General features: G+C 38.2%; 1 pseudogene across 1 annotated transcript in view; it reads left to right on the plus strand.

Moving 5' to 3' along the window:
- Positions 1-18,324, plus strand: part of LOC143854203 (putative CoA ligase CCL7) — a 54,934-nt pseudogene that overhangs the window by 15,309 nt on the left and 21,301 nt on the right. The window contains exons 3-4 of the transcript XR_013237457.1: positions 9,269-9,455; positions 12,695-12,843. The product of XR_013237457.1 is annotated as a putative CoA ligase CCL7 (transcript). The remainder of the gene's footprint in view (positions 1-9,268; positions 9,456-12,694; positions 12,844-18,324) is intronic.

Consider the following 18,324-nt stretch of genomic DNA (forward strand, 5'->3'; position numbering starts at 1 on the left):
TTGCTTTCAGCTGCTTGATTACTTCATCTTTGATCTTGAGAATCCATTCTGGTCTCATTCTTTTGAGCTTCGCTTCTTCATCTTGGCTTCTGGGAAGAGAGGAATATGGTGCTTCACAATTTCCCCACTTAATCCTGTCATATCTTTGTAAGATCAGACGAAGACCTCTTTGAATTCTTTTAACAATTTTGTTAATTCCGCACGCTCTTCAGGAATAAGGTTTTGCCGATTTTTATCTGCTGAAGCTGGGATTCAGTGCCGATGTTAAATAATTTCAATCTCATCTTCAAAAAGTTCTGCCCGACCTTCCTCCTCTCGTTTGATTAATTCCTTAATCTTGAGGGGAGTTTCATCTGCATCCTCGTCCGAGGAGGGTTGTTCATTATATTTTAAAGCATTTATTTCAGTAGAAAAGAAAGATAAAGGCGAGTACATAGAAAGTTCTTTGATTTGATTTGCAAGATAAATCAGAGGAAGAACGGACTGACGCCCCTTCTTCAGGCTCGATTACATTTGACACTCTTTCAAAAGAGGGATCAGATTTGAATTGTATTTTTACTCAGAGTTTGGCCCAGATGGGAGGACGAACGAACTGTTTCTTCTCGAGAAGATCTTGGATAACATGTTTTAAAGCAAGACATTTATCGGTTTTGTGTCATCTACCTCGATGGTACTCGCAGTACTCTCCGTTGCTTCAACTTCTTGGCAAAGGGTTAGGAGGCGGACGGGGTGCAAGCAAGAATATCTTATTTTCTCGGAGGAGTATTTTCATGATGGTAGAAGGACTGGCTGGTAAGGGAGTGAATTTCCTTGGCGGCTTATTTGCAATGGCAGGCTCTTGGAGTGCATCACTTTGTTGCCAGACAAAAGGTGGTTTAGAAGCTTCTGCGACTTCCTTCGCCGTGTTAAATTCTTTGGGTGCAGAGGATTTCTAAACAACGGCCTCCGTAAAAAGTTGAGCCTCAGCAATCCATCTACGAACCATGTGAGCCTCTATTTTGCTTTCAATGTCTGTGAAGCACTTTCGACTTGCGAAACAATGAACGGCCATGTGACGTAAAGGAAGAGGAGCAAGGTTCTGTTGCCTTATCCAAATTATTTCTTGTAGAAACAGATCCAACATTGGCGCTACTGGTTGTTGCAAATCCTGAATGTCTTGGGCCTGATCCATGGGTTTTGCCATGATGGCAAGAGGATTTGAAGGACTGGAAGGTTCTGAAATTTCTACCGAATGAGTAGGAACTGAAGGACAAGGTAGATCCAAGGTTCTTTCTAGACGAGCATCCAAGCTTTTGATTTCTTGGGTGCAATGGTTTCAAATGTAAGAACTTTCTACCTGCAGACGGGAATATTCATACACTAGTTTTAGAGCTTTTTCACACAAAGAGGAAGAACCATACAAAGTTTTTTTTTTTGTAATTTTTACTACTTTTCAAATTTTGACAGGGTTTTGACAGAACCTGGACATGCGAGGAGCTGAGACTGAGGTCTGCTCCTACGGTTGCTGACTGGGAAAATACCTTTGAATAGATTGAATTTGATCAGAGTTTAGATAAAGATCTAATCCTGATCTTGAGATGACGGATGGACAGAGGTTCGATACTTTGGTAATGACAAAGGTTGACTGGGTATATCTTCTCGCGAGAAGACATATTCATTTGAACAGAGCCCTGACGCTTTGACATTGAACAGTGGTCGGGATAGGTTTGTATTTAAAAGTGATGACAACATAACCTGAGTGTAACTCCTGAGTTACGGACAAGATACTGGTTAGAAAATAGGGCTATCTTCCCAGAGGAAGATGAAGACAATTTGGGCAGAGTTCTGCCGCTGTCTTGACCATAATGGGTCGTTGGGATGAGTCTAACCTTTCAGAAAGACTGACTTGAATTTGAGCAGAGCTTGGGTATTGTGACAATATCAATGGTCATGTCAAGATTATCTTCGTACAAGAAGACGGGTTAATTTGGGCAGAGCTCCGTCGCCTTTGACCATAACAGAGGTTAGGAGGAGTCTAACCTTTCGGAAAGACTGACTTGAATTGAGTAGAGCTCGGGTACTCTGATCATAACAATAGTCATGACAAGATTATCTTCGTACAAGAAGATATGTTTATTTGGGCGGTGCTCCGCCGCTTTTGACCATAACCAAGGTACAGGAAGGTCTATCTCTGTGTGGACAGATAACTTCAAAAAGGATTTGACCGGGATGGTCCAGACAAGTTTATAGATAGACTTATCCAGGCAGAGCTTTGCCGTCTTGACCATAACGATGGTCAGGATAGGGCTAGACTCGATAAAGCAGTAGAGCCTGACGAGGCTGAGACCAAGGCGGTTTGGACAAGAAGATGATTGAGGGATTATGATGAACACATTTATGTGTGAATGATAGTGGTAGGATGCATGTATATTTTATATTTTAAGCGGTGCTACTAAGGTATTTTTGTTGTTTTTGTTGTTTCAGGGTTTTTATTGGAATTATGAAGGAAATTGAGCTTAACATATGAAAATAGTGAAGAAATGACCAATTGCCATGAGAGTCCAAAGTTCCAAGATGCCTTGGTTGGCCGAATTGGCATGATGGTTTAGTAGGATCAAATTGATAATGCCACACCCCCTTACTTTGCTTTGAAAGATGAAATTTCAAGGATGAATGATGAAAAACAAGAGAAGAGAAATGATTTTAATTCCAATGGTTGAGATTGAAATGATCAAGAGAGGAGAAGGGAATTATTAGTTTATGTGCATTACAAAGGAAGGGTAGGTTTGCCATTTGCGAAAGTATATGGCATGGTTGCAATTCATTCGAAAGATAGGGACAATTTGGTCCTTTCATGCACATATTCCTCAACATGGAAACTTTCCATTATTTTTCTACCATTTATAAAGTTGCTTGACAATATAATTAGAAGGTTTTAGACAAACCTTTGGAAAGAAAAAAAAATAGGAAAGTAACCCATGCGTTTTTTAGAAGAGATATAGAAAGCCCATTCAAGCCTTAATCTTGTCCTTTCATTTGTTTCCTAAGATTAGCTTTTTAATTTCCACCTTACATCTTTTTCAATCCCTTAATTTAGCAACCTTTCACACCCAAAATCTATATATCAATCTCTCTTGAACTCTCTCCCATTTTCTTGATTTTTTAGTCTCGTCTGGTCTCGTCGCGTCTTCAATAGTTTTTTTAATTTTTTTTTAAAACTTCAACGGACCATAACTTCTTCGTTTTAGCTCCGATTCGCGCGTGGTCGGATCCGTTGGGCTCGTATCGACGAGAGGAGTCTGATCAAGGCTTGAAGGAGGACAATGATTCAATCATTGAAGGAGAAAAAGAATAAGTTTTTCTTATTTTGCTCTTTATTTTAAATTACAATTTGATGTGTTTTTGTTTTCAATTTCAATTAAAGAAGAGTTCTTTTTGTTTTCTTTTTCCTTCTCAAGTTCTTAATGGCAATTCTCTTCTTTCTACTTTTTTATTTTTGTTTCTTTGACTTTCTTCATGAATAACTAAATCCTATATACTTAGGGTTTAGATGAAACCATGGGGAAGGAGAAAGGTTTTTAATTAAATTTAATGGTATGGAATTAATGGTTTATAATTGTTGCATACCAATCATTCATGCCATTGGATTTCCCTTTTCGTATGAGTGTTTGCTATGAACATTATAAATATTTATATAGCCTTTAAAATTGAAGTGTGTCTTTGATAAATTACTCATGAGCAATGACATCCATTGGTCTTATTTCCCATAGACTAATTATCAAATATACAATTCAATACACAAAAATTATTTTAATTAATCAATCTAATCCAAGCCCACGGTGGATTCTAACCCTAAGTAATTATATTGAATTAAGGTTTTTACACTATTTCAAATTACTTTTGCAATTTTTGCCCATGGTTTTCTAATTAAATTAGATAAGTAGTTAAAAGAGATCATTAGAACCTTGGTACACTTTGCCTAAATTAGGATTTTAAATCAAAAAGATCTTAGTTAAATTTGATTCTTAGATTGATTGGAATATACGCTTATATATAGTATTGGCTCCGAGGTCAAGTCCACGGAAATCCTGAGTCCATTCCAGGCAACATTATATCATAGCTAGTATTCTAATCGGTACAAGAATAGGATTGGCAACTAGATTTCTCTTCCCTGAGTTCGACCTGTATTTACACGATCCGTGCACTTGCGGTTATTTAAAATCACAATCAGATTACAATAACCTTTGAAAGATGGGACCAGAATGAGGGTGTTTTGGTTAAGCGTTTTAACCGTAAGACGAACACCCCTCCAGGGCACAATGGTTGCTTATCCAAGAAATGTGATGATATGGGTTTGCAAACATGACTCTGGACAAAATTAAAGGGTTTGACAATAACCTCTAGTTTCGGGTAAAATAAGCTGCGACCGTTTGTGCATCAGGCTAGGGCAATGACATCCCTAGTAAGAATTAAGGCAACCCCGGGACACCTTTCTAGACTCGCTCGACATGCCTGAGGTGGGGCAAAGGTTTAGTGTATTCCTATTTGCAAAGATGCTTACATCTCTTGAGAGTAACTGATTTTGGCTTTACCTAACTCTAAGCTCAGCATGCCTTATGCGGGCATGGTAACATCAATGTGCGTATGCTGGGCTTATGCATTGTGATGAAGGCTTGAAGGTTCCTCTTGCCGAAGTGATTAAACAACCCTTGCTAGGTGTGCTCCAGTGCGGCGGGAAGTTTAATACATCATCGTTTTAACGCCACCACAAGGGCGACGTGCAAAGATGTGGTGCTTTCACATCAAATGGAGGCGAGACCAGCGGCAATCGGGTGATGAAATCCCAAAATTTACCGAATCCGTTCCAAGTGCTAGTCACTCCCGAGGGTAATAGGTGTGCAAAATATGGTGTGTGCATGCGTTTGCATAAAGTAAATAGGAAAGCCTAGGTGCCTCCCGGGGCATTTTCACGCAATTGGCGGCAATTTTGAGCATTGGCTCTTGCAATCCCTGCAGAACAAGCTTATGGTACTGGAAAGTAAATCTAACACTTGTTTTATTTCGCACGTTAGCTGCGTTTGCAACTAGCGAAGTGTTCGCAACTTGCGGATACCACTAAAGGCTACATCGGGTTAAGGATAACCCTGATAAAGGAGAAAAAGCCAAATTATTTGGTTGATTTCTTCGAAAATGCCAAGGTAAGTTATATAGAGTTATAACCTTTTTGATTTTGATAACAAGTCTCCTGAAGGGAAATCAAGTATTGTCCCCAGCAAAGTCACTAACCTGTGGGAGTCAGTTTTTTCCCCCGCGCGTGAGGCGCAGGGTATCACCACATTGGGTTCTCTGGGAGTGTTAGTTTGATCTGCGTTTCTTGCAGACTCGGGACCGAAATCCTAACTTCGTAAGAAAGAGAAACTCAGAGTCGCCACCTAGGTTAAGCCTAGGACCCGTGCCTTTTTTTCCAAGGAAATGAGTAATGATACTCGAATTTCATTGGAAGAACAGTAACCAAAGGGGTTATTTTGCTTTGGGCCTAGAACCTTATACTTTGCTCTGTTTGGTTAAGTCATGGTTCTTACAGATATCTGGGTAAGGGTTATGGTTACAATCAGGGAACGTGTTAGGCACCCCTCTTGCCCAGACGAATCCGGTCTCTTAACTTAGATTAGCATTTGCCGAAGAATTTAAACTGGATAACTTATCTTTTTATCCTTTATTTAAGTTAAGCTTAATTCCAGGATGAATTTACAAAAAGACCGAAAATAAGCTGTAGTTATCCTGATCGATATTGTAAGTTGTGTACGGATCTCTGAAGATCTCGCAACTAACTCACGATTAGGTTAACTTAAAACTAACGGAAAAAGACAGTGCAAAAAGAAAGGTAGAGGGATATATATCATAATTCTGAGGGTTACTGCAAACCGGAGATCTTATGATGTCACCACGTCGTACCTTACTTTGTAAAGAAAAGTGCAGAAAGTAAAACAAAGGTAGATGGATTTATATCATAAGTTCTGAGGGTTACTGCAAACCGGAGATCTTATGATGTCACCACCTCGTACCTTACTTTGTAAAGGAAATTACATAAAGCTGTTAAATAAATGTAATTTTACCAAAAGCTGATGGGAAATAGGCAGAGTGACTGCACTATTCTGAAAAGAGAGGGTTTTGAGGCTGCAGAGATTTCGGCCGCGTAACGGCGTTGTGTTGATGAAGAGACTTCGGGTTTGTCGAGATTTCGGCAGAACAACGACACTATTTAGATAATAGGGCCTTGGGTTCTCCGAAAATTCGGCAGCGCAACAGATCTGTGTTGGCAAAAGGGCTTTGGGTTTGTCGAGATTTTCGCAGAACAACGGCGCTATTATTGAAAAAATAGCTCGTGGTTCTGCGAAATTCAGCAGAACAATGGCGCTATTTGAAGGATGTCGCTCTGAACCTTCTGAATTTCGGCAGAATGCTGACGCCCTGTGTGAGTAGCCTAGAGTTTCTGGAAAGCAAATAAACTAGGGTTTTTTGGAATTCAAAAGGGAATTTGAGCTGGTGATACACTGAAGTTGGGTGTATATACACCAAAAGAGGGGAGAGAGAGAGAGGTGAAGAGTTTTATTTACTCTTACCCCTCTATTTATAGGTTTGGCGGGGCGGGGGGTAAAAATTGGTCATTTTGACCAAATTTCGCCCCTGGCGAAATTGTGATGTCATCTGGATGACATCACTTTTCGAAAGGCGCGATGTTTCGTCTTTTCTGTCTAAAAAAATGTGATTTTTGGTCTTTTATCGGTGAGTTTCGAACGTTCATAACTCCTCTGATTGAATTCCGATTCACACACGGTCAAATCCGTTGGATTCCTCGTTCTGGGGGCTTTCCAATGAACCTAATATCGCTTGCTTTCGGGAAACGAAGTGTCATTTGGGAAAGTTTCTGGTTCAAAGTTAACTTACCGATTGAAATGCTGTGTGACAATGGGCTCACCGGCTTATGCTGTAAAAGGCGGGTGCTGTGTAAAACAGTCTTTTCGGTTGCCGAAAAAGGCGGGTGCTGTGTAAAACATGCTTTCCGGTTGCATTTATGAGATAACACGGTTTTTAGAAATCATTTCCTTTTGCAAATACCCTAAAGAGAGATTGAGAGAAACCAAACTGGTGTTCTGGGACTCGTCATAAGGTTCTTCCTCGCAACACCTATCATTAGTACCGCCTTGACAAAATTGGGTGTCTACAGGCCCCTACATCAGTTGGATGTCAAGAACGCCTTCCTTCACGGTGAACTCACGAGGAGGTGTACATGGAGCAACCTCCTGGCTTGCCAGGGGGAGATGTCCTTCGTTTGTCGATTGAAGAAATCCATCTATGGCCTGAAGCAGTCCCCTAGAGCATGGTTGGGGAGGTTTAGTGATGCTATAATGCGCTTTGGCATGAAGCAATGTGCAGTTTCTGTCTTCAGTCATCAGTCTGCAACTGGTTGTGTGCTATCTACGTTGATGACATTGTCATTACTGGCAGTGATTTAGTGGGGATCCAGAAGTTGGAGACCTTCTTGCAAAAAGAATTTTCTACCAAAGATTTGGGTCGTCTTAGGCACTTTCTTGGCATTGAGGTAGCGTATTCCACCAGCGGAATCTCCCTCTCACAGAGGAAATACGTCTTGGACTTACTTGAGCAGACATGTTATCTTGGAGTGAAACCTGCCTCAGTTCCCATGGACCCAAACCCGAAGGAGACTTATTAGATGACCCTGACAGATACAGGAGGCTGGTTGGTAAGCTTATATATCTCACAGTCACTCTCCCAGACATCTCCTTTGCTGTCGGCATTGTGAGCCAGTATATGAGCTCTTCACATTGGGCAGCCGTGCTTCAAATTCTTCAATACTTGAAAAGTGCTCTAGGGAGAGGTTTGTTGTTTAAGAAGTATGGACATCTAAAGATAGAAGGATACGCAGATGCAGATTGGGCAGGATCTCCAACTGATAGGAGATCGACCACAGGATATTGCACTTTTGTAGGAGGTAACCTTGTGTCATGGTGAAGTAAGAAGCATGATGTTATATCTAAATCTAGTGCAGAGGCCGAATATAGACCCATGGATCACACAAGTGGAGAGCTTATTTGGTTACACTCTCTTTTATTAGAGATCGGTTTTCCTCCATCATCTCTTTCTCAGCTATATTGTGACAACAAGGCTGCGATATATATTGCCACAAATCCGGTCTTCCATGAGAGGACCAAACATATTGAGGTCAATTGCCACTGCATCCGGCATAGGATTCAAAAAGGGGAGATATGCATAGTGTTTACTAGATCTATGGACCAATTAGGTGATATGTTGACCAAACCATTAAACAAAGCAAAATTAAGTGACATTTTTAGCAAGCTAGGAATATTTGACATTTGCATTCCAGCTTCAGGGGGAGTGTCAAATGTATGTAAATGCCTAAGGGCATAGTGTTTTTTTTGTAATGTTCTCTGCTCTCTTTATAAATACATTAGTGAGGGGGAGCTTTCTCCAACTCACTTTCTTCTTCTCCATTCTTTCTCTCTAACAGTTTTAAAGCAAAACCAATGTATTATCCATCAATTTCTATTTTATTTTGATGAAGCAAATGCTATGGTACGCGAGAGATGCCTTTGTGGAATAATAGAGTGCATCTGCATAACTATGCATTATGCACCCTAGATTCCTTCCACCCTCTGCACTGTGTGTGACCTAGGCAGTAATGTGGATAGTATCTCGCATGTCAATTGTTATTGTGCTCTTAGGAATTTTTTTGGGAAACCGTGTTCTTATCTGTATGTACTCTCACTAAAACCTTAATGCCAGTCACAATATCACTGGTGTTAGCACTGCCATGTTTTAATAATCATAACCATAGGCATTCTCCAAGTGTTTACCTCTGGTAAAAATAGCAGAGGACTAGGACCATGATAACTGGCTAGGGACAAGTAGGAGTCATGCTGCTAAATAGTAGATAGCTGCAACACAGAATTTTCTTGGTTAGATGGCTTGTGGAGGCAAATAATGGAAGTGTGACACCTTTTTTTAATTAACGAAGGTTATAGTGCTCATGATTTGTGGATATGCTGCTATGAAATGAACATTTATGAACACTATTCTAACCATATTAAGAAACCAGCTAATGGCAGAACATCCTAAGGTTAAATTCTGTCTTGTATATTGACTTGTTGCACTATTGGTAACATTTTCATCTAATATAATACGTATATATTGCAAGTACTGAATTTTGACTGATACTAGATTGGAGCCATATTTGGTTTCTTGACAGGGATATGGCTTAACAGAGTCATGTGGACTTGCCTCACTAGAAAATAAAAAAGAAGGAGATCGACATTTTGGTTCGACTGGTACCCTTGTTCCAGGAGTTGAAAGCAAAATAGTCAGCATAGATACATCAAAGTCTCTTCCTCCTAATCAATTGGGGGAGATATGGCTGCGAGGACCAAATATGATGTCAATAGAGTTTAGGTTAATATTTTCGTGTCTTTTGTCATATGCTTTTCATGGGCTGAAATTTCCGGTTGATATTAATTAGATTGTGTATTTGATGAAAACTCTATTTTTCATTTCATAAACATATATGACTTCTACCTTAAATGTGGCTACTTTTTGATTCACTGATTTTTTTTTCCACTGACAGATCCTTGTTATCTAAAGGCATTGCGTCCCGTGAGTTTGAACTAGGTAGAATGTAAATTCTTCTTATTTAGGGGGATTCTTGTGATTTTACATTGATTTCTCCACTATAAGCCGTTCGACCTCTTGTTTTTTGTGGAATGAAATCTCTCTTCACCTAAGTTATCAATTTCATTTCGAAACGGCCAAAATGTTTCGTTCCTCTCCGAAAAATGGAACAAAATGCCTTTTGTTATGTTTCAGCCATAATTTTGTTCCGCTTTGTCCCGTTTCGGTTGTTTCGTTCCATTTCCTTCCCTTCACCCCTGTTTCGGCCTAAAAACATTTCGAAATGGCCAAAATGTAGTTTCGCCCCTTAATGACTCTTTTTTGGTTTTACCCTTAGTTGTAGCTTTTTGACCATTTTATAACTGTTTGAAGGGTATTTTTCTACCTTTTTCCTCCTCAAGCATGAAAAAACCTATACAAACCCCATCTAAACCCAATTAATTTTCTTTCTTTTATTGATGTATCACAATAAATTTAATGTTTAAGTAGAATAATTTGTTATTTTTTTTGTTAAATTTGGTTAATATAATAGTTTATTATATATTTCTAGCAGTTTTCTATTTTCTTAGATATATATTTTTAAAAAAATTAACTCAACTCAACTCAACTATGCCTTTGTCCCAAACTAGTTAGGGTCGGCTAATGAATCCTTTAGAAAATTTTCATGAAGAAGGTGAAAGAATCTACCCCGCTCAAATTGACTAAGTCTAATCCTGATCTAAGGTCATGTTCTCTGTTATGTTCCTAGCCCTCAAGTCTTTCCTCACTGTTTCTACCCAAGTTGTTTTCTGTCTGCCCCTACCTCTTTTAACTCCATCAACTTGACATGAGTCACTTCTTCTCACTGGAGCACCACAGGCCTACGTTGGATATGCCGAAACCATCTTAAGCGGTGTTCTCTCATCTTCTCCTCAATTTGTGCCACCCCACCTTTTTACAGATGTTTTCATTTTTAATTCGATCGAGCCTTGTGTGGTCGCACATCCATCTACGCATTCGCATCCCTGCTACACTCATCTTATGCACATGCTGCTTCTTGGTGGCTCAACATTTTGAGCCGTACAGCATGACTGGCCTCACAACTGTTTTATAAAACTTTCCCTTCAACTTGTAGGTATTTTACGGTCGCACAGAACTCCTAAAGCAAGCTTCCACTTCAACCAACCAGCTCTTATTTTGTGGTTAACATCCTCTTCAATATCTCCTTCCTTATGAAGGATTGAACTAAGATAGTGAACGATATCCCTCTTAGGTACTTCCTGTCTAGTCATATTTACTACATGGGGCGGGCTCCGATGGGTGAAGCATATGTAACAGGAGAATGCGGCCTGAAAGATTCAGGTCCTCGCCCCGCCTCCTTACATTACTAAAGTTGCACTCCATATACTCTGTCTTAGTCCTGCCCAGTCTAAAACCTTTGGATTCCAAAACCTTTGGATTCTAAAGTAGTTCTCCATAACTCTAACTTAGCATTAACTCCTGCTTTGGTTTCGTTAATTAATACTATGTCATTTGCAAATAACATACACCACGACACCTCGTCCTGGATACCCTTCGTAAGTTAATCCATAACTATAGTAGAAAGATAAGGGCTTAGAGCTAATCCTTGGTGCAGTCCTATTGTAATTGGAAACTCACTAGACGTGCCATCTGTAGTTCTGACACTTGTTACTGCTCAATCATACATATCCTTAATCATATCAACATATTTACTTTTTCCTTTCATTTCAAGGACCCACCAAATAACATTCCTGGGAACCCTATCATATGCTTTCTCCAAATCAATGAAGGTCCTTTTTATTTTCTCTAAATCTCTCCATTAACCGCCTAATCAAGAAGATAGCTTCCATAGTTGATATTTCGGTCATGAAGCCAAACTGATTCTCTGACTCCTTTTTTTTAATAGTCAATTTTTATTTAAGATTAACTATTAAAAGAATTTCTCCAGCTGTAGCATCTTTTCCTAAACGAAATGCCAAAACAGCCGAAACATTGGAACGTTCCGTTCCATTGACCAAAACTAACTGGTGAACGAAATGGAATCGATAACTAAGCTCTTGACTTATTTTCTTCTTTCCTTAGATTTCTACATATTTTCACATAAAAACAAAAGAGCCAGATATGTTCCAAAAGGTACCTGTTTCCTCTTACTTGTTATCGATCTCATTTCATCCATTAATCCTTCTTGTTATTTTTCGTCGTTTTCTTGTTTCTTCTTTAAACCCTAGCCGATTTCTCTTCCTCTCCTCTTTCACTTCCATATGTTTCATTTAAAAAGTCTACTTCTCATTCTCCATTTGAAAACCCTATTTTTCTACTCATGAATCCTTTTTTTTTCTCAGTTGTTAGAAACCTATATCTCACTGCTCTCTAATATATATCTCTAATTTGACATTTTATACGGTGCCCGACCGTCAAGTGCTGTCAAAGTTGTACCACCCTTGATATTTGATCCAACAGCAGCGCACTTTTTAAGAGGCTGTTGTTGGATCAAATATCAAGGATGGTACTTCCATCGTACCACCTTCACGGGACTTGACGGTTGGCCACCTTATAATTTCTCCCTCTAATGTATTTCTCTTCTTTATTTTTTATTCTTCACATCCTATTTTGAAACTCTAGTGCTCAACCTCTTTTTTTGAAACCCTATTTTTCATTTTTGAATCCCTATTTCTTATTATTCTATCTCTCCAATCTATTTCTTTATGCAAGTAAACTATTTAAAGTATCTATCACAACATGCACTCATGCGCACTTTCACATATAATAATCCACTGGTCATACTTCATATGTTTGCACTTGCCTGTGTATTTGGGGAGAAATATTTGATGAGAAGGATGCTTCTAGAAGTCACTTTGTGTGGGTAAAGGAATTATACAAGTTCAATGTTGATGCAAAATGAAGCCTTTTGTTATCCTTTAACTTTATATCCATCTTATTTCTAACCTTCTTAATCTGCGAATTTAGATATATTTTTTGTTTGCAAATAATGCTCAATTAAGAATTTGTCCAGGCTATTTCAACAATCCACAAGCCACCAAGTTAACTATAGATAAACAAGGGTGGGTGCATACTGGAGATCTGGGGTATTTTGATGAAGAAGGACGATTGTATGTTGTTGACCGTATAAAAGAACTAATCAAGTCTAAAGGATTTCAGGTAACCTAACCTTTTCTGACATTTTACTTTTTTATGTTACAAAATGTTATACCATTATTTGTATGTTCTGATGACAATATACGTGACATATGCTGCATGGTTCCTTTATGATAATTTAATGTATTGACCACCAACAAATCAATATACAGTATGGCCGCGTTTTGATTGCCATAATCAGGAATTGGAATCGACTTCCTATTCCGATTCTCTTGTAAACAGAATTGAACATTTTTCAAATAAAAAATTTAATTAAAAAAAATTACAATAAAATTTCATTCCAATTTGGGCAAAATCAGAACATTACCTCTTGGGTCGGGAAACAGATTTTGACATTTTCCTACCTTTAGTTCCGCCTTGGTGTCAATTCATCCCCCTTGTTCTGTTCTTTTTTTATTTTGAACCAAACGCTGGACTGTCGGAATCGGACTAAGATGCCGATTCCTACGCTTGATTCTGGCAATCCAAACGCACCCTATTATGGTATGGCTTGCTCAAAGCATTCATGCATATTCACTAAAGCACATTTGTAGAGTTGTTTTTCATTTTCCAATTTGATAAGTGCAATGTAGCGTAATTTTATTGAGGAATGATGTACAAGTATCATGTAGATAAGAGTTGAAAAAAGGTCAAATGAAATTAGAGGATAGGAATGTGACTCTAATCTTTTTTTTTTTTGAAGAACCATAATACACTAATCATTCGAAAACTTTCTGTTTAGCCATCATAAATTTACTTGCGTTCCAAGAATTTGGTTCTATTTACTTTCAGAGGTTTTGGATTTCCTCTATTATGTTTGTAGTTCTATAGAATTACTTCTTTCTATATAATTCTTTAGAAGTAACGCATTGTACATGTAATGATGTTGTGGGATCACCTTCCCTAATTAAATTTCCCTAGAATAAATTCAACAAAAATTTAAAGTCACTCCAGTGGACATTTGCCTTGGAAGAAGAATGAGCAGAAATAAGATGGGATTGGAAAGGATACTAGTTAATTACTCTCGTATGAACTTTTATTAAGATAATTAATGATTTGCATAGAAATTATGAAAGTACTTTTGGTTGCTGCATATGACTTGTAGAAACAAATGAAGATGAGGAAGAAGAAGGGAAGAAGAAGAAAAGAAGAATAGAGGAGAAGAAATGGTTGAATAATAGGAAAAGGAGATTAATCAGGAATGAACATCCATACGTAATATCATCTTTTATTTAGAAGATCATCCAGAGGTTCCTTACTTTTGATAAATGGATTTCATGTTTACCTATCGATACTTTTTTGATGAAAAGTAGAGTACATTGTTCTATCCCACAAGATGTGCAGTTGCATTTCTAGGACTTATAGTGCTGGAACACAAATTAATGGGGTCTACTTTTGAGACCATATTTGATTGATTGAACATGAGAGAGAAGGAAGAGAAAATAGAATCCTAACTCAATCTCAAAGAAATAATTGAAGGATGGAGGGGGGTTGTGTTTCTGGAACTTCTAGTGTTGCAACACAAATTAATGGGCTCTACTTGTCAAACTATGATTGATTGAATATGAGAGAGAAGCAAGAGAAAATAGAAAGAGCACAAGAAACCCTAACACTATCTCAAATTAAATAAATGATGGAGGACAAGAGGAGTTCTACTCGGCCTCATGACTTGTCTCCTCTACCATATGTTTAAGTCTAAGTAACAGTCCGTGAAAGCTCTTATTTAATACACATACGTTTAAAGACATAAAAGGAAATCAAACTATCTTGAATTACATCATAAGTCCTATTCAATGACTTATATACATTGCTAAATTGTGTATATAAGTGATATACAAAGGTCCTATTCCAAGCAAAGCCACACAATCTCAGTGGATGCTATAGACATAGATCAATAATCTACTTCTGCTGACGACTTTGAAAATACATCTTGTATCTTGCACTTCCTTGAAATCAAAGAATCTCGTGAGTACATACACCGTCCCCTGGTGGAGTGACGAGTACCAGGTATGTCTGTGGCACTGTCATCTGGGTCATATTATGTTGAAGTCCTTGAAATTGTTTCGAAACAAGTTTGCTTGGAATGATAAGTTATGGGAGTAGTAGTGTTTTCATCTGACAAGTACAGCCCTTTCTCCTCACAATCACCATCAATCATTTTATTCATTTTCAGGTCTTGAAAGATGCAATTAGAAGGGTAAAAATCACACTATAATTATATTGTTATATGATACTTCTCATTGTTATCAAATTGGAAGAAAAAAAAAGAACATATATAACTGAAGGCAATGATAACGAAAGTGAAACTTGATAAACCCCTTTCCCAAAAGACTTAAAAGGATCCATCTTCAAGTTTGACATCACCAAAATAATGAGAAAATGAAAAAAAAAATTCCTACCTTACATAATACGTGTAGCTCTTGAATCAATGATCCAGGAAGACGAGGGTTTTGATTTTCGCGGAAGCTTGGTTAGTAGAGGCATGTGTAGATATAATTGATGTGTCGTTAGTGGATAAGGTGCTAAACGAGGCTTTGAGGCCAGCATGTTGTTGACTTAGTTCCTTTATATCCTGATCTTCTGGGTCTGTCATCAAGATTGCTTAGGTACTAATGTTAACGTTTGCTTGGTGCACCTCAATTGTAGATGGATTCAAGGAACTCATCTTTCCCAAGTACCTGAACCTGTTGGAGTTGAAAAATCGCATTCAGGTCGGCCTGAAACTCAAAGATCCTTTGCTGCTTCATTTGCTTCTTCATATATTCAAAGTAGGGGATGAGGGCTGATAATGATGGAGTTAGTCCTCCGCTGCCCCGTTTTCTTCATATATTCGAGAGTAGGGGATGGGGACTGATAATGATGGAGTTCCTCGTATATTTGTCTAAGAGGTTTCAGACAATCTTTTATATATAAACTCTCTTGCTGCATAATCAAAACCTCCCTATGTAGTTGATAAATCCATGGTAGAACCCCCCATTGCGAATAAGTTTGGGCTACTGTGTTCCATATGTCTTTTTTTATCTTAAAAAAGGAGGACTTCTATTGATGCTTGGTTCCATTGAGTGCAAGAGCCAAGCCATCACAGCCAAGTCATCACAGTGAGATTTTCGCTTTCCCTGATCTTTTTCTTCACTCATGAATGTGGTTGGAAAGGAAGGAGTCAATTTCCGAAGAATACTCCTCAGGAGCGTATTTGTATCTTTTGGGCCCCTCTAGAGAGAAAGATGGGTCGGTCGCCAGAAAGAGAATGAAATAAAAACATATTTGCGATCCGGAATCCATTTACCTTTTTAAAATAGGAATGTTTGTAGAATAATGTTTTGTGATTGAATATGACTCGAAAAAGTCTAGGCCCTAGAATGGTGATGATAGTTCAGTTGTCGAAGAAAATGTTCCGCTGAACCTTTGTTCGCATTTTATGTCGCTAACCCGTGGCGGACAGAGCTAACAGGTGTCGGGACGGAGCTAACATTTCTAACGTCAGGAGAGGAGTACGTTGATTGAGGTTTTCCATGCCTAGTCCCAGTTTCGGTTAAAGACCCAGAGCAGGCTACGGATCTATACTAAGTTCGTTACGCCATAATTCATTGAGTTTGATCCATCCTGAAGTTTCGGTCTATCCCATCGCAATAGTCTCTATTTATTTTATTCACCCGAAGAATGAACTATTCTTTATTTCACGGGATGGATTTCATTAACACGGATAGACCGGAAATGGTCTTTGAAAAGCATACCCCTTTCTGTTTTAGCGGTATGGATGCTCTTCTTTGGGCTCTTTAACCTTCCCAATTACGTAACCTTATATTTTCAGCTACCAATAAACATGGTAGCCTATTGACAAGGTTTTAAATGTCCGTTTTGTTGTCGGTTTTGGCCACCACCAAACCGAAAATATTTCGGTTTCAGTGGAAATTTCTGCCGAAATCATGTCAATATTTGACAAAAATTTTGGTTTTCTTAAAATTTCCACCGAAAAGTACAAAATTGCAGTTGAAATTTCGGCATTTTCAGTAGAAATTTCGGTAATTTTGGTGGAAATCTTAACATTTCAGTGGAAATATTTTACATTTTGATAGAAATTTTGTAAATAAAGGTGAAAAACAAAATTTCGGATTTTGGCGATATTTTCGGAAAATCATGTAAAAATCCCATTCAATGTAATTTCGGTCCAAACCGAAACCGAAATATTTCAGCCGAAATTTCGGATTTCGCCATTTCGGCTGAAATTTAAAACTATTCCTATTGAGTCCATTACAAATAGTTTCTTTCATTAAGTCGAACCGCTGTAATAATGTGTATTGGTAGCCTATTGAGCCATCAACTACTCTTCAATTCTCATACCATGGGCAATATTAAAAAACTATTCATGTAAATACAACATACACAGCCAATACAAAACTAGAACACACCTTTGACTATTGGGGGATAATCCCACTTGCTGTCCATTGGCATCACAACTACCTGGGAGGAGACAAAAAAATCCAGATCTGGATTTTAGGGTTCTGATTTAGATTTGGATAGACCATGTTATAATCTAATCCATAGTAGAGTATGGAACAACCAAAAAGCAGTAGAAAGAAGTACAAAAGAAGGAGAAGTAATAGAGGTCTGTGAATGAGAAGAGAGAAGAGAGAAGAGAGAAGATGAAGAAGAGATGGAGAGGAAGATGTGTTCGTATTGTTGGTGAAAACCCAAACCGATGAAAGCCTTAATATGCAAAGCTCACTTAAGCGAGTTAACGGAGAGGGAGGAATGGATTACATATATAAGGTGGGGGCCCATCGCTTAAATATAATCAACAAGAGTGAAAACAAAGAAATAAAATTTGTGTGCTCTTTCTAACACCTCTATTCTTTTACAAAGGCCTTTTTAGCTGAATTTGGAGTTTTTGAGTACTCTGCATCATCATTTGGAACAATAATGTCGTCTACATTTACCGAAAGCATATGCATGGATGCCTATATCAGTTCTCTTGATAAATAAGGCACTACATTTGAGCTTCTGAGAATGTCTTTCTCATGGGAGAAATTATCTTGACAAACCAGATTCTTGGTGTTTTTATTAAGCCATAGATTACTCTTTTTTCAACCTATCAGGTCCTATCATTTTCTCTAGCTCCATGTTAGGTAGCAGACAATGCAAAAAATACTTGTTTACATCAAGCTGATACTTGGATGGTGAATGACGAAGGATGAGATCCTGCCATCAACATGTTGGTGCAAAGAGGGAAGAAACTGCAAGAAATTTGAGGCTTCTTTATGTCAAAGCTTACTATAGATTCCTGACTTCTTATCAAGTAAAAATGTATCAAGCCTTCTAAGGCTTGGTTTAACCCACCCACCCTTTGTGAGGAAAAACTAATTCTTATGTTAGAAACCCGGTCTAACCACTTTCTAGAAAACTTTAGCTGAAAAAGAGTAAAAGACACTTGACAAAGTAGTTATAGAAGAGAATGCCACTTTATATTATTATAATCTGGATGACCAGTAATATTGAGATGGATCT

The sequence above is a fragment of the Tasmannia lanceolata genome, unplaced genomic scaffold (genome assembly GCF_043159265.1).
Source record: "Tasmannia lanceolata isolate RefF3 unplaced genomic scaffold, GAP_Taslan_0.1 ptg000020l, whole genome shotgun sequence".
Classification (NCBI taxonomy): domain Eukaryota; kingdom Viridiplantae; phylum Streptophyta; class Magnoliopsida; order Canellales; family Winteraceae; genus Tasmannia; species Tasmannia lanceolata.